Source organism: Bombus vancouverensis, chromosome 1 (assembly GCF_051014615.1).
Source record: "Bombus vancouverensis nearcticus chromosome 1, iyBomVanc1_principal, whole genome shotgun sequence".
In the NCBI taxonomy this organism is placed as follows: domain Eukaryota; kingdom Metazoa; phylum Arthropoda; class Insecta; order Hymenoptera; family Apidae; genus Bombus; species Bombus vancouverensis.
In genome coordinates, this window is record NC_134911.1 from 6,583,269 (window position 1) to 6,600,549 (window position 17,281).

Below are 17,281 nucleotides of genomic sequence, written 5' to 3' on the forward strand. Positions count from 1 at the left end.
AGGAGATCAGAAAAGAAGTATTTCTATTGATACATTAGTAAAAGGATTACCAACGTCGACTGGGACTTCAATTACCAACATCTTAATTTCAATCATTAATTACAATCTAAACTATGAAAAACAAGATTCGAACTTTATTATGTGTACCATAAAGGCACCTCGCCACGCCTTTAAAATAATACACAAGAACAAAAGAAAAGTAGGTTAGAAAGTATGAAACGTAAAATGTCTGCATGCGTCAGAACTGACCTAACCTCCAACGCCTGAAGATTAATAACATCTCGCTAAAACTTCAATTTTATCAATGTTTTCATTTCAATTAATTTCAATAAATTACAATTCCAGAACTATTAAAATCAAGATTGTAGCGTTTCCATGTTTAGCATAAAGATACCGCAACCCCTGTAGAGGGTCCCCGTCGGGATTCAATCGTGTGTGCCATCACGTCGTGTACGTGCGCAGCGAAAAATTCAAAGACGCGGCACTCGGTCATTCACGCGACGGCACCACGATCGAGTCGAGGCAGAAAAGGAACGCGTCACGCAGGAGGCGGGAAATAGAGAAGTCACGAGCAGACAGAGAAAGAAGAGAGAGGCAGAGGCGCAGTTAGAGAGAGATGCCCCGACGACTCTTGGCCTCCCAGATGCGTAAAAGCGGGGCGCCGACTCGGGATTCCTCATAATTTCTTCCCCGTTGGGACGCAAACCGGCCTCGTCACTCATCGCGCTTTAAAGTCACTGTTAATACATACTCGCCTTCTCCTTTCCTCCGCGCACATCTGTCGCGCCACAGTTAAATAACTCGAATGATCGCGAAGGATTTAGCCGTCACGCGTTCCTCTCTCTTTATAGCGACTGTAAGAGCGTGCGCGCGCGCACACACACAAGAGACCACGAGTCGAGCGAACCAGGCGCGATGCAGCGTCGCTGTGTGCAAAAAGTCGGAAAGACGAACGGATCGTTACTTCTCCTTTCCCCTTCTATGTTTTGTTTGTAGTGTTGGGACCGATATACTCCATCGATACGTATCGATACCAACTTACGAACAAAATTGTTGGCTCTGATCCTTTTGACTAATCTTGAACATTAAATGGACTGAACTGAAAAGACATTGAATTTCTTAAATTTTCATTATTTCGTCAAAAAAGATTGGAGAGTCAGATGATCCGAACTGGGAAAGTCACTGAACTGCGTACGCACTTATCTCAAAAGCCTACTTCAGACTGATCGAAGACAGTCCGCAATTTTGTAGGTCCACATCTAATTTGCCCATAGTCATTGCCTCTTCTATAATCGACCAATATGTACATATACGTAGCTACTTATCTCTGGGCTTGTATTTTGTATCCCTTTATCTGCGGATTGTTCGCTGAGAACGTATGTAGATTGTCTGCGAGCAGTTGTCTGTCAGTTCGGACTAGACTAAACCTTACCAATACAATCACGATAGTCGGATTTGATTACAGTGATAATGTTAATGTTATACAGGGTAGTTAGTAACTGGTGATTCTACGCGAAAAAAGAAGTGGAAAATGTAGAATAAAATTTTTTTTTTAAATTTTTCCATCGAGACAACGATCTACAGTGAGATCCGTTATAACGAGACGCGATAAAGTGCACGCGTACCGAGCGAAAATTCAAAGTCGATTTTCTCGAAAACAAAGCCTCGAACGAAAAACTTGTATTCTATATTTTCGACTTCTTTTTTCGCGTAGAATCACCCCCTTTCAGCTTGTACCATCAGTTACCAACCACCCTGTATATAAGACACACTGTATATTTATACAGTGTATTTTCGTAAGCTACTGTAAATATCAAATTGCTTGAACATTACGGATATGTATCGTATCAGTCCCATCACTGTTTCTTCGACGTCGAAGCAACAGATGACGATGGACCCGTCATATACGCGTCGCAAAATCCATCAACAAATGACTACGGCGGTAACGAAGAATTACCGTGTGAGGTCGGTCAGTAAAAATACCAAAGATATTATTAAGTGACTCAGGGGAGTAAGTGGTATGTGAACCTCCGATGACCCTACGGTCGCCTGAAATTGATGGAAACAAACGAGCACGGGGTTACCGGCGTGATTACTCTTCTGATGTTATCTTTGCTGCGTTGTATTTTCGGACACGTGCGCCGCCGCTGTTAATTTCCTGTGCGATGAGATTATTATCATTCGTTACACAAACCATCGAGCAACCACCGCGCCCGTTACCATTTTTAGCGTATTATTTCAGAGGCAAAGTAATTAACAGGGCCCGACAATTGTTCGTTACTGGGTTCCGTTACAGACGAATTGTTAGCATGATTAAAGCGACTGCTTAAGGGTATGAAATTGCGTGGTACAAATGACGTAGAGAAACTGCACGAAAGAATGTATTTTTACAAGTAGTATGGCAACATAATTTTTATTTCAAAAAGAATAGTGCAAGTATCGAAGGTTAGAAAATAATAGAAATTTAATATCTAGTACTATAGTATCCGACTAGAGTATTTCAAATTTATGGTCGTATATTTATACCAGCCATACTTTTATTCTGCAGATCTTGTTGAAAATATAAATAGAAAGTCGTACATAACAAGAAGAAGAAGAAGAAATAGTACGGGCACGAGTGATGGGATGCAACGAAGAGGTTAAGTTTGATTTATACTGCCATATCCATTCACCGTATCGCTACACCATACAATTCTTGTTCGTTTTAAAAAACGATAAGAAAGAAGAAAATCTCTCAACTCTTGATACTCAGATTATAACCTCACCACGAACGGATCGTGAATGTAAATCATCGCTATGGATCGGCGGGAAGGCACGACAAACCATATTGAATCAAGCTTATACACGTCCGTGACTAGAGCATCATTGTAAATCAGGCTTTATCTCCCTACGGTATTGAGTAATCGATTGGACCGCAGAGTATCGTTGCGAATCAAGCCTTATTCCATTCGAATGGCAACGATTAATATTCGAATGGATTGAGATCGTACCACAAGCAGACTGTCAGTGTCAATCAGGCTTTGGAGACGGTCAATTGTGTGTCGCCCTATCAAGAACGAATAATTTGCATCGTACCAACGAAGTGGACCTTAACTAATTGTAAGCCTTACAACTCACGATTTCCATTTCTATACCTCATGCATTACAGGTCGCAATTCAAATCTCGTTCCGATCTAACGATGACTCGGTCGCTATTGAAAAATGGCGAATGATGGCGCCACTTTCGAAAGGACCAGAACCGTTTAGTCAAAAATACAGGTGTCTTGTCCAGTAAAAATTGAGCCACAGGAACAAGATATACGTCGAAGCAGAGGAAGAAATCATATTGTTATTTGATTTACAGATTCAACGTCTCCAAATTCGATCTTGAACTTTGCGCAGAGTAATCAAATTTGTCGTATACAACAAGACGCCATCTGTACGTAATACGATAACGGCGATACGAGAAAATATCCTTTACGTTAGGTTCAACAAGAGAAAAGCTTATTGCGTCAACGAGGAGGTATTTAAGCACTAATAGAACAAACAACAAAATGAATTACGAGTACAATGAGTCTCTAACGAATAGATGCCCTCGTCAAGCTAACAATGTAAGCACACGATAAATTCAATCGTCTAACATAGTTGTCGCTAATAACGAGTTAAATAGTCTGTCTGGAAATGTAGATCGCTTAAAAATTCTTCCTCGCCAAATTTCCTGAATTATTCGGCAAATTAACTTAGCTTCGCTCAGATATTCAACCGACTCGTATAACTTAACCCTAACTCTAGGGTGCAACGTAACAATCGTACGAGGCGGTAAATAGACGAACGCGTCGATGGTATATTATACACGGAGACGATATATTCCATCGTGCACGCCTACGTGATGTCATGCGCGCGTCAGAAATGCCGACCTTGCGGCTGCAGCTCAAGTCAGTGCACGCGTAATGCGATGCATTTGTATTGGCCAAGCCTTTCGGCCGATCCCACCATCGGTTTGCGCTGATAAGCATACCTACGCCTCGCAAACTTATATGCATGGCTGATCGTATGCCTGGTATGTAGGTATATGTGCGAAGTAACCGTACGAGGAATCGTCATTTCTCGCTGATCGCCAATGTTATTGAATGCGATGTCGGGTGCAGAATGGATGAAATCGAAAGAGATTTTTAAGTTGACATCTTAAGAATCTTTAAGCCAAGGTCCTTTCACTGATTTCTATTGATACACGATATTTAATTTATTTATGAAGTATGAACCGGCGTTAGTATAGGTTATGGTTACACGATCCGAAATGGAAGGATACCAAACATAGAGCATGGATGGCTAAGTAGACATTTGAAAAATGGTGGATACTGCCGTTGCATGTTTTTCGCTTTCATAGAGGGAATACAAGGTGTCCCAGGAGAATGACTATAAAGAATGTAGTAATCTGTAAATAGTAGTCTTGGTAGCGATTGGCTTTGACTGAACAGGGACATTTAGGTCATTGGTAAATCGCCATATCGACGCAAACAGAATTAATTTGAAGGAAAAAAAGTAAACGAGTGAACATCTTCTGCACAATGCTATTATCGTAGCTGTGAATCATAGTTGCGAATCTAACGATGTTTGAAGGAAACAAAATTGAAACGAAACCACCTTTGAACTGAGTGATCTATTTAAATAAGAGCAGAAGATTATGGTGACTATTTTTAGCATGCCAATGTGACTGATCTTTCTAAACATATCTTAAGTTCTGCGGCGCTACGACACACCAGTGGAGATCACTTTTCGCGTTGCCAGTCTGCGACTGTCACAGATAACGTATTAAGTTAGCTTACGACTTTTACGTTTCCGGCGCCAAAAGGATTCTTGTTGCACGTGCTAGACTACGTTGGATTAAATAACGTGCGCGGAAATGCGTCGATGACACTATACGCAGTAGTTTATCGCATACTTGCAAGTGCCAAAGGAGAACGTTCTTAGTTTCACCGATTGTACAGGGTGTCGTTAAAATAAAGTTCAGTGTCCCTTGCAATAAAATGATTTTACATAAAACTGGAACGAAAATTTGCTCTAAAACGAATAGGTCGATATCTCTGGATTATTCAAATCTTCCAAATCTTTTAAATAATTCGCATATCCATTCGCATAATCTCAATTATTGTCTCAGAAACAAAATTAACATCTTTGGCGGAAGTAAGGAAAATTTACTTCCAAGATAAATAGATAAATCTTTAGATTATTAGAATCCTTAAAACTCGGTCTTTTTAAATAATTGACTTTTATATAAATTATCGTTTAAGAAACCGATCGAAACTTCGACGAATTTTTGACGACAGAAACATTTGCAGAAATTTTGTGAAATTTTCGCATGCGTATTATAGAAGATATTCGTCTTGACGTCTCTTCTTGGGCAGTTTTCACTATGACGAAATGAAAAGTTCGCCACGCACGGACATTGTATTGAATTAACAGTATTGGAAGAACGCCAGGCTTTAAGGCTGACTTAAATCAAATCTGTCCAACGGGTGATCCGCTGTCGGCGAGTGGCTCATTCGTACTGCTGTCAAGCTCACGCTGGCACGTGTCAATTCTCGAGCCAAGAAAACTGACCGATTGAGTCGCTTTTCCACCGTCCACTCCCCCGTTTCATTTGTTCGGTGTTCATGCAGGCCACCATATCTCGTCCGAGGGATGCTGATACACGAGCTAAAATCGGTGCCTGACTCAGACCAGAAGATCTCACCAAAGTTTATCCAGTTTCATGCGAATCCACAACAAACAACATACTTTGAAGACAACCGAAACTCGGTCGATAATATCATGGGTATTTTGTGCTGCATATCATATAGGTTAGTGGAGGAATATGTTTTATTGCTGCTCGACTATGTATCCCACATTCTAGTCTATATGAGACTGTTATAACATAGGTTAGTTAATCTATATCTATATACTATATCTATACAGTAGTATAGTACTATATCTATATACGTATCTAGGGAATAAAAGAGACAAATAAATAACTAAGAAACGAAGCAAATCTCTCTATCGCGATTCGTTGAGATTGTTCAACAATGTACGCCATGATAAAATATGAGTAATTAGTAAACGTCGTGTTTGATAGACCGTAATAAAAGGAATCGATATTTGCAATTTAAACGGAAAGAACGGAATAGCGTATGAATAAATTCTGCCATACTTTATAATTCCATGCCGCTTTGGTATTAATAGACACATTCGACAAATCAAATTATACGACTGCGCTAAACCAATACCCGTTCTATCGAATGAAATAAATATGAGTGCTACCGTACATCATTACTAACCGTTATGAAAACATGGAATTACTCGAATTTCTAGCTGTTAACACCAAAGTGTCTATTAATCAACTGTCAATTTGTACAGCGGAAAGAGGCAAAAAGAAAAAGAATATGTACGAGGGGGGAAAAAAAACACGTGGTAATGACACATAATCGTTCCAGTTGCAGACTCGGCATAAGCTTATTGCTACGTGGCGGATAGATATTGGGTTAATGTGACAACGTTCAGTGGGTAGAACTTTTTTCCCGCCAGTGGAAAAACAACGCCTTGAGGCGTCGGGGAAAATTACTCTGAATTCGTTTCACAGTAGGAAACACCACGTCTGCGAGATGACAAGAAATCATTGGGCGATGCACAACGGCGGCTATGTAGTGGTAATAGTAGTTTTCCTCCTGTTTCTGTAGTAGGTTCAACGGCGCGAAGGCAGACGCGCTGGGAAACGCGACGATGAATAATACATTCCGCTCCGCGGCCTGAAGAACGTTCATCCAATTGAATTGGAACGGCAATCGATTGCTACCGAGAATTAGAAGAAGCTGCGAGAAATTCCGCCGAAGGATTCGTCTCTGGACGGTTCGCCGCTTTTCTGAACAAACTTTTCACAAATTCTCATCCGCGTCTTGGATTATGTAATTTTACTCTGAGATTTATAGTTATGGAAGATTATAGGTTTTTCTATACGAGTATTTGAAATTGACAGATTCGAAGATCTGATAATTTGAAATATAAAAATTTGACGCTTGATGTTTGAGAAATGTGGAAATTTAACGTTCGAAAGTTTGAAATTAGAAAATTGTAAAGTTTAAAAATTTGACAGTTCTAGTTTTAGAAACTACCTAATAGTTCAAAATTTTTAGTTCAAAGTTTCTTAGCTTAATTAATATAGAAACTTTAAGTTAGAAAGTTTAAAAATTTGAGAGTTCTAGTTTTAGAAACTACCTAATAGTTCAAAATTTTTAGTTCAAAATTCCTTAGCTTAATTAATATAGAAACTTTAAGTTAGAAAGTTTAAAAATTTGACAGTTCTAGTTTTAGAAACTACCTAATAGTTCAAAATTTTTAGTTCAAAATTTCTTAGCTTAATTAATATAGAAACTTTAAGTTAGAAAGTTTAAAAATTTGAGAATTCTAGTTTTAGAAACTACCTGATAGTTCAAAATTTTTAGTTCAAAATTCCTTAGCTTAATTAATATAGAAACTTTAAGTTAGAAAGTTTAAAAATTTGAGAATTCTAGTTTTAGAAACTACCTGATAGTTCAAAATTTTTAGTTCAAAATTTCTTAGCTTAATTAATATAGAAACTTTAAGTTAGAAAGTTTAAAAATTTGAGAGTTCTAGTTTTAGAAACTACCTAATAGTTCAAAATTTTTAGTTCAAAATTCCTTAGCTTAATTAATATAGAAACATTCGATCCGATAGTCTACTATCTTGTGCAAATTTGTGTACTATAGAAAATATTGGTGAACGTGACAAATAATGGTGCGATATTTTCTGGTATTTTTCCTGGTGGAAAAATCGCAGAACGAATTCCAGGCGATCCGTGCACCAGCGCTCAGTCATGTATTAACAAAGTTACGCAGAATTCCACGGGAAAGCACATCGCTGCAGGCTTCGCTCTCAAGGTTCTAAGGAAGCCTGTTTGCTCAGAGTTCTGGTGATCTCGTTGCAGATGAAAGATAACTAACAGCCAATCCGAAGCAGCCGCTCATTTGAGTAACATTCAGCAGGTTCCGATAACATGGCTTTGATCATTAAGGCCTACCAAGAAACTATGATTTTGAACGTGATTTAACCATGTGTCACGATTCTGCTTCGGAAAACTACAACGCGCGACAGAGAACTCGGAAAACATCGTTCGAATGATGCAACAAGTGGAAGTGTTTAAACGATTCCCTTACGCACGATTCTCGGCGTATTTCGTAACGGTCACCTTTACGAAATTCGAAAACCAGAAATCCCATATTACCGACCTAGAATACCACGATGCTTATCGGGCCGTTTGAATAATTCAAAACGGTTCAATTTACACGAGGACACAAGCTACGGGAGAAGATTTGAAAAAAAAATCGCAAAATCTCGAAGCGTCGATATAGTCGAGGTAAGCAAAAAATCGGATTTTTACAGTCAGATCTGTTGCTTCTCCCGTAAGGGTATCGGTAATAAATCACGGGATCCCGTGAATAAAATCTGTAACCGGTTTCACGCGCGCGAGAACGTGAAAAAAAGAGGTAGGATCTGGCGATGATTCCTTTTGAACCGCCTTTGAACGGTCTAATAACAACGAATTAACGATGGGGGAGACGCGTCGGTAAATCGTAATCGCAGAATCGCGAGCGCGACAGATCGCCTCCAGATTCCACGGGTTTCCCGTGAGAACCGGACTTATGGAGCACGTGGGAACTATGAAGGCTAGGTTGCGCGCGCCGCTGACTTGGCAGGCGCCAACCCAGCGACGATCGAGAAGCCTCCTTGCGCAGCCTAGTGTCTTCCATCAAACGGGATTCATCTCTGTAAATCATCCATGACGCTCGTATTCGACTCACGTAATACACCCACTTAACGTTCAGGATATAAACTTTCGACTGGGGTTCGCATGCCGGTGCATTTTCACCTTGGCTCGTGGCCGTCGCTTTAAAACCCGCCAGGCACGTACGCGGCGTGCACCTACGAATAAAACAACGGGGAACGGCAAATGTCACGGTACAACCGGGAACTGGGGTCCTTCGTGAAAAAAATAGGTCGCCGCGATGGAATATGGTTTCTTTCCGTACCTGTGGTTACGGGATTCGAATTTGGATACTGGATTATTGCGCATGCGTATAAGACAGATGTAACTCGTTGCTTAATATATATGTATATTTTAATGAATTGACCTAAAAATTCGCAACAGCTATTGTATAGTTTTATTAAGCAGTGGTTGATTAATACTGGCCATATTGTACGATTCAAATGTGTTATATCAAGTTATCCAGTTTAATGTGGTCTTTCTGATAGCAAAATATCACAGACTGAAACTTGGGTAAGGGATGATGAGATCAGAGAATTTAAAAGAAAAGTGGTATACTATATTCTGGCAACTATATGCGCGATGTACATATTAAAAAAATCAAATTATTTACAAATTAATTTAATACTTCAAGCGAAATAAAAAATCAATAGTTGGAATAATATCATGGTTTCATCATAGCGCAAACAATTTTTAAGCTAACACAGGTATACAGAAGATGGAGTAAAATAAAGAATGGCCGTTTAGAAATCGCTGAATTCACCGGCAACGTTCACAGAGTCGAGAAGGTGTAAGTGCCACGAAATGCGGCGAGCGTTGCAATGTAAGCAGGGGACAAAAAGGATAAAAAGAGGATGAAAAAAAGGCGAGACACATCGGACCAAAAGGGGCGAAGGGGAAGGAAGAATGAAAGAGGCAATCGAGAGTGGCTGGTTCACACGATCCAATCGCATCGAGACTTCTCGTCTTGCTTTCGATACTTCCCCTACTCTCCCCCTCCATTTGGAAGTCACGTCGATGGCGATGTATACTTTGTTTTTTTTCTCCCGTGACTTGTTACAGAAACACGACGAACACCAAGCAGAGAAACGGAAAGCCGGTGAAGCCTTTTTTTCAGAATCCCGATCGTACGATCGGTAAACTGCTCTCGACGGAAAGGATAAAAACGTTACGTTCGAACCGCGTGTAAACGAGTATAAAAGAAAAGGAACGATACACGGGACGATTTCGCTCCTGGTATGGGGTATTCGGAAAGGAATGACGTGACTTTCATGAAGATACCGCTTTAAACAAACAAAACCCAAGTATTTGTGTAGCAATGTATCCATGCGTCGATGATTATGGTAATACAGCTGGGAAGGAACAAAGTAGTATGTAGAAATGTAATGGTACCACTTTGTATTCCACTAGGCGAAATCCCCTATAGCGCACCCTGTCACGCTGAAATTTCCACGCTTCGGGAATAATTCGAATCACGCGAAATTATGCAACCATAGATTGCTGCACGTACATCTATTTATTTACGAGCCGGTTTCGTAAAAAGTCTGCGCAGGTTCTACAAATTCGTACTGGTTTAAAAAATTGGAAGAAAAAGAAAAAAAGTAAACCGCTTAACGGCATCGTGTTTCTACAATAAAATTCCGTCGCAGCGGACGACCGTTTCAACAGCAAACGACGGACCAAAAAAACTGTCCAATACGTAGACAGGCTAATGTAACGGTCTAGTTATCAATATAAACAAACCGCACGCTAGCAACTCTTTGTGCGTGTGTTCGTAACGCCAGAAGCACGAGCCTTCCAGGAACTTGACAGAATCCTTTGCAGGTGGGAGGGCAAAGTGTCACCTACGATGCAGTAAATATTATGTCCATTGCTTTTTCGTTGGACTTTTAGCACCTCCTAACCATATGCCACCCTTAGCGCGTTTTCCCTAGAATTCCCTAGCACCGAAATTGACTATGACCGGTTCAACTTCAAAAGCGATTGAGAAATTCGATTCCTTGCGACTTAAATCGTAATTTATCGCTGGTCATGTTCTGTTGTGTCAACGATGCTTTGGTTGTCACACATAGAATGTACGCCAAATAATAAAACGAAATCATGGTGCATTAAATTGGATTACTGTTTAGCGCCGGAGGACCTCAATTTGAGACATGCGTTTCATATTTTATGCTATGCTTTTACCAGTCAAACCGTGCATTCGATCCATTCTATGGTGAGAAAATTAGGGACCTATCTGCATACATAGTTTGTGACTTATACAATATAATATAAGGAGTATCTAGGAGCAAGTTCCCTTAGATCATGTTCACACAGTTGTAGACTAAAATGTAAGAGTTTCCTTGTAACTTATAACTTATAATAAATTTAATAATTATATTTTTCATGGTTAAATATTTAAGGAGGAATTTTCAAACTGATTTTTGTCAAAGAAACCTGTCCCTGAGTGATTCAGTAACGGAGACAGAAAGAGGAAGAACAAGGGGAAGCTGCAACCTCGGACGCTGGTCGCATGTTAAACTACTTAAGTAAACAAGACCTATTTTTCACACCCATCTGCTGTTAATACAGCGCGTTTCACGATTTCTCTCTCATTCACCACATCCAGACGCGTCCGACGATCACGCAGAGAAAGGCGAAGACCTTGAGGCAGACTGATAATTGTTGACCAATGTTTGCACCGGAATTACTCATTCACCAAACTTGAATATGTTCTCTATACTCACTATATCCATCAGACCTCTCATAATTGATTTGAATAAAAATTTTTATGTACACATTGGATCATAAATTTTCGTGAATGCAAAATTCTGATCGATTAATCAATTAATCGTTTCCTTGACGATTTAAACTAATCATCATCTTTCATATCAAACCAGCAGCTGCCCTAATACATATGAACAGGAGTGTACACATCTTTCATAGTGCAATGATATCCGAACCACGATACGTATTATACGTTCCTTTCTATCAATCGAAATCACACAGTACGAAAGGTAGATTACACCTAGTGACGCTGGTCATTTTTCCGTGCTATAGCAATACTAAATACGAGACGGTCGCCTACATAATAAATGATCATCAATAACTCACATGGGATTAAAGCCTACAATTTACATTGTTTCATTTGGTTACAATGTGCCTCGACACGATCATCCGTGAATATCAGTTCATGCCTGGTCTCGTTGCCGTTGAATATAAAACACGATGACAAAGACGCTGTCCGCAATTTCACCGACCGCATTGCCGACAGACGTCGCTCTCGTGCACTAAGAGCGAATTTTATCCCGGCATTTAGACGAAATTAACACATTCTTTCCTTACACGACCGCGTACGATACTTTCGCATGTATCTGCATACAATGTCAAACAGTTAACCGTCGGCGTCATTGTCGTCTCGACTCGTAATTAGATTCATCTGTTGCTTTACATGTCTATTTACTTGTCATCTCAGCTATACGCATGCTGTAGTGCATGGGCGTGCTCTGTCTGACCCCTAACTAATTATTCAATAATCAAACCTTCGATAAATATAACCTTGTTCTCTGTGGCATGAAATGAACAAGAAACCGAGTATGTACTTACATTACTCTCATTTCCTTATTTGTAGATACGATCGATTTCACTCCAAGAGTGAGCTTCCTACACTCAATTTCACTCACCAAACGAAATGAATGTACATATTATATTACATGCGTTGACAAAAATTGTACACGGTCCATACGTACATAAAATGTAACCCCTATGTGGCGCGTATGACTGCGCATGCGTGCGACTCGATGTATCGCGCATGCGCATTGTTTTACCCGTCGTGTCTCTTCGTAATCGTTTTCATCGACCGACGCGACAGATTTTCACTCGAAAGAAAAAACATCTGCAATTCATTTTTGCATTCATTCATGTATATGTCGGAGATGAAAGGACATCGGGACCTTTCTTTAGAATGTTCGGAAAAACCCAATAATCCAGATGTTTACGACAACGACATTTAAACAATAAACGAAGAAATAGTTATACGGGCACTTAAGGTTTATGACGATGGGTTTAGGCTCGAGGTGAAGGGCAGTTCCACTTGGAGTTTTGGGGGAGTTCATGCAGATAAATTTGACTTGTACGTGAAGTTATACGTGTATCACATCGCATTCGTCACCCCGTGGACCGTGGATTCGTTATCGAACCTGAATTCGTTGTCATCAATATCTCGACCATCCTACCGCCGCTATTACTTATAGCCTCTTGTAGTGCCCACATTTGTACCAATAAACATCAGCTATATCCGCGATGGTAAATTTGAGTGAAGGTTCATCGAACGCCCAAAATTCCAAACCTTAAACCTTAAAACCTTAATTCCAACCTGAATATATATATATAGATTTATAGAATTTAGATACATTTGGTGACCTTGTACGCAAACAGTGTAAAAGACTAAAATCGACGAATAAATGACAAATAAATAATTGCAGATTCATGAAGTCTGAACAAATTGCCTCCCTTATCCAATTCTTCTCTTTTTGCTTTGCTACCTTTCTTCACACAAACATTTTTACACCTTTTGCTCACTAACCGGTAAGCGAAAGACAAAAAATACAGATGTTCGCGCATGCTCCGTGAGATTGCATAAATTCGATGCTAAAAAATATACACGTGACAAAAAACATAAGAATTATCATTAACTTTGTTGACCAAGATGCTTGATCGAATAATTTCGCAAGTCAGCGCCTCTGTCGGTCAAAAGGATAATAACACGGGTGTTTAACGGTCACTTTAACGGGTCGCGTGCGAATTAAAATTGGTGCTATTCGCCAACTATTAGCGAAGATGAATGACGCGATTGCCGATGGACCACGAGATACTGCATCGTCATCGTGTGTCATCATATGTCACAACAACGAGTTGCCAGTGAATAAACTGGCTCGCTCGCAAATTGCAATATTATCTCTCTACCAAATGATGTGGCCCGAGAATAAGAAATGCCAGTTACATATTGTTGCACATTGTTCAGGGGGGTTCCTATTCTGGTAGCAATTACCAGAGTACATGTTTAAATAATTCCAGGAATTATTTCAACGATAGTAGCGCGAACGATTTAAATTCCTAGTTAATTTACCGTAATGCTGATTGCCTTTGGTATAACATATTAGCAACCGCGAGTGGAAACTAACTCACGCAAGACTGACGTTGATTATTATTGAAAGCGTTAATGCCAAAACTGATACCGGCATGATGGAATGCGTTGGGTGCAAAACCACACCTAAGTAGCGTTCGATAGGTAATAGGAGCGGGCAAGCTATTTTGTGTATCCTGCCGTGCCCTGTCCGGTCGATATGATTCAATCATCAATCAGATAGCATTATGCTCGCGTCTTAATGAGCGGTTAGAGGCCCGCTTCTCGAATCTCACTTTCATCGACGCAACACTTGCGTAATTCTATTTACTCTAGATTATCTACCACGCGTAACAATCTACGATCAACTGTTTAACATACACGTACAAGAAAAAAAAGAAAAGAAAATAGGTCTCTTTACTTTGCCTGCATTTTCAAACTGGACTCGAAAACCTCGAACCAGAAATGCATTAATCTCGTTGGCAATGCATTCCTTTTCAATCCATTAATCTCAATTTTTAACTTGCAGCGTTTACTACTCCTATAGACGTAGAGTAATTCGTTCAATAAAAAATTATCGACTAGGCATCGATAACTGTTGGTTCTTTTTTTACCGACGTATTTCCAATGCGAACTTCTTGTGAGATCGTCGGTAAACTGAAGGAGGAAGGAAGGAGGATCGAAGGGGAAGAACGAAACACGCGAGGGATTCGTCGCAGCGCGATTTGACGCGGTACGGCTCGTTGAACGCGATTGCCGAAGCGGTGGGAAATAAAACGCGGAAAAAACGCGAACAACTTGCACGCGCGACGAAGACTGCTCGCAAAAGCAAGCGGTTGAACGAAGAAACCACTCGCGGAGGTGGTGGTAAGTCGTTTTGTGTCTGCAGCCCGTCTAAATATACACGGTCCTCTCCTCGGCAATGCAGCCTTTCTTGCACGAGAGAGAAAAAGAGAGAGGAAGAGAGTCAGTAACGACTGACTATCTTAGCTCTTAGAGAAATCGGTTCTGTGAGGATGAAAAAGCGAAAATTACCGACTGCAACGCGCAACCGAGAGATCTACATGCGAATCTAGCAAAAGCTTCGATATTACCAGCTGATTCGGGGTGCAACGAGCGTTCGATTGCCGCGTGAGAAATCCATCCAGTTTTCAAGCTTAGGAGACGCGTGCACGGATCGCGGAGACGGATTTCTTAAAATAAACAAGCGCGAGATATCGTGTTTCCGAAGTATTCGGGCAAGTCAAAACATCGCGCGACACTTGTATTTATCATATCGCCGCTCTCTTGCAAACAACCTCACTTTCTATAGCAAACAATTCGCTTGGTGATTCGTGCGTTGCAATGACAACTCAATGAATCGGTATACTTACGCTATACCAGTTTCTTTTTTTTTCTTAATTAGATAACCTATATAAGCAGAATCATTGAAATCATATCAACTATTTTTTTTTTAATTCTACGTGATATGTAATTCATATAATTTTTATTGTATTCAGACGAAAAAAATGATGAATATTCTTCGAACATTAATAAATACACGTGCAAAAGTTGATATCAAAAAATTTCAGAGTTTCTTTGAAGAAGATCCTCCAAAGTACCTAACTCGTATTATCTCCAACTTGAGTAAATAATATGTTTATCGCAAAACGTCAAACAATCACATCCCGCTTAGTTGAAATTTTAGTGCCAAATTTATTAGCAACGTTACAATTCGTAAGCGTACAAATTCGGTTCCGGTATTCTGATTTAAACTGCAACTTTGACTCGGGCAAGTTATTTTGGATTATACGAAAAGCGAACTATTTTCTCAGCAGCAACAGTTGCACGGAATCACGAGTCTTCATCCGGAGGAGGCGTCTCTTTTATTTTCACACTTCTTCAAAGCGTTCACGTGCCGGTACCGAATGCAAAGAGAAACCTATTCATAAATCGAGAGGCACGTCCCGGCAAAACACACGTGACTCGACGTATGATCCTTTGAGGTGTGCTGAGTCTCGCGCATTCCTCCCTATATAAATTCTTCGACTCGAGCCAAGCGAATATATGTAGATGTCTATATATTTGTCATGCGATTAACCGCGCGATGTGGAATAGCGTGATTAACACTAGCTACCATATGAGCTCTGATACGCACTACGGGGAAAGACAAACGAATCCGTTGAAAGTAGAAACCATGCATTCAGTTTCCTATCTCTCGCGTTAATTGCTCCATGCCTCAATGCAATATTTTTCAATTATTAATTATTATTTTTTAATTATTTCATCACAAGATCGTAATGAATACACTAAATTTAGTGAAATTCTATTGTATTAAATGTAGGTACTATAGCAAATTATAACACGTACTTTTGTTTTTAATTGTTTTTGATATGTAAGTTAGAATTTAATTACAATAAAAGGAAAGTAAAATATGAAGTGGAAAATTGATTAAGGCTTGCGAAATAACGTAGCAAATATTTTAATTAGTCTGGCCGGACTTCTGAATACTGAATGTACGAATGCAAGAGTGTAGTAATTACAAATACTTTAAATTTCATTGACTTCTTGATAAAATCAATTCAATTGATACAGAGCCGCTTTTACAAAGTCAAAACAAAGTAAGATAGAATCTAAATGACGTATTACGTAATTCAAGGATGTAATATTCCAATGGTATGAAGTATCCAAATATTTATACACGTGCCAATCTAGCAAAATAAAAAATTTCTGATGGAACAGAAACGGCGAGAAATATGGATGGGTTAAAATTCGATATTAATTTTAAAACTGAAAGAGACGCGTGATTTACATCAATGGCGAGAACAAAAATAAAAGCCGTGACAGCCATCGAGTTAAAGTGACCGTTGAGCGAAGTGGAAGAGAGAGACGGAGTGCGTTCAACGCGAAACCATTCTAGAATGTGTAGTGTACGTCACATCGGTAAAAATGAAATACGGTACCGAGAATATCGTGGGGCAAAAAATATCCCAGACGCGTCGCTAGACGAATCAAGTGACCGCCCATGCATTTCACGCGACCTTTATTCCAACTCAACTAGACAGAAAGAGATGGATAGATAAAAAGAGAGGAAGAGAGGGGGAAACATCGAGAAAAGAGACACATGCCATCGTGTCTCGATGGTGTAATATGAGAAAACACGTATTCGCTGGTCAAGTGATTTCGAGAATTAAAAATACGTTCGAGCTTTCGTAAGGAGGTCGATATATCAAGGACAAGCCGTACCCTGTTTATTCGACTGCGCTCTATTATTGGATTTGTATTCCACTGACAATAGGATCGAAACGAACCTAATAGAATTTACATCGTAGTCGCCGCTGATGCGCTGATGCGTGTACGCCATCGAGAACGTCACTGTGGTTAGGAGATTAGATGCCGAGGGC

The 17,281-nt window shown here is 39.8% G+C and overlaps 1 protein-coding gene across 5 annotated transcripts in view; it reads right to left on the reverse strand.

The window, feature by feature from the left end:
* sog (chordin short gastrulation) overlaps positions 1 to 17,281 on the reverse strand; it is a 101,103-nt gene that overhangs the window by 50,109 nt on the left and 33,713 nt on the right. The gene's annotated exons all lie outside the window — the stretch shown is intronic.